Source organism: Bison bison, unplaced genomic scaffold (genome assembly GCF_000754665.1).
Source record: "Bison bison bison isolate TAMUID 2011002044 unplaced genomic scaffold, Bison_UMD1.0 scf7180017864254, whole genome shotgun sequence".
Classification (NCBI taxonomy): domain Eukaryota; kingdom Metazoa; phylum Chordata; class Mammalia; order Artiodactyla; family Bovidae; genus Bison; species Bison bison.
Window position 1 is genome coordinate 7,807,426 of NW_011494826.1, and position 542 is coordinate 7,807,967.

The following is a 542-nucleotide window of genomic DNA, read 5'->3' on the forward strand; positions in this document are numbered from 1 at the left end:
ACTCTTTGACAGAGAGAGTGAGATGGTGGTGGGGGACAGCCCCCAGTAAAGTCAGAGGTGAGAGCACAAAGCAATAAAGTAGGCAGACTCTGGTTTTTTGGGGGTAGATGCTCAAGATTATCCGAGGGGACTCCTGAGGCTCAATCCTGCCTTTGCGTATGCTGAGCCTCCTTCCTCATGACCTTTGTCACGAGCGGAATGCCTCTCGCCGGCTCCTGGCACGGTCCCACCACTTCATGGGAAATAGATGGGGAAACAGTGGAAGCAGTGTCAGACTTTATTTTTCTGGGCTCCAAAATCACTACAGATGGTGACTGCAGCCATGAAATTAAAAGACGCTTCCTCCTTGGAAGGAAAGTTATGACCAACCTAGACAGCATATTCAAAAGCAGAGATATTACTTTGCCAACAAAGGTTCGTCTAGTCAAGGCTATGGTTTTTCCTGTGGTCATGTATGGATGTGAGAGTTGGACTGTGAAGAAAGCTGAGTGCCGAAGAATTGATGCTTTTGAACTGTGGTGTTGGAGAAGACTCTTGAAGTC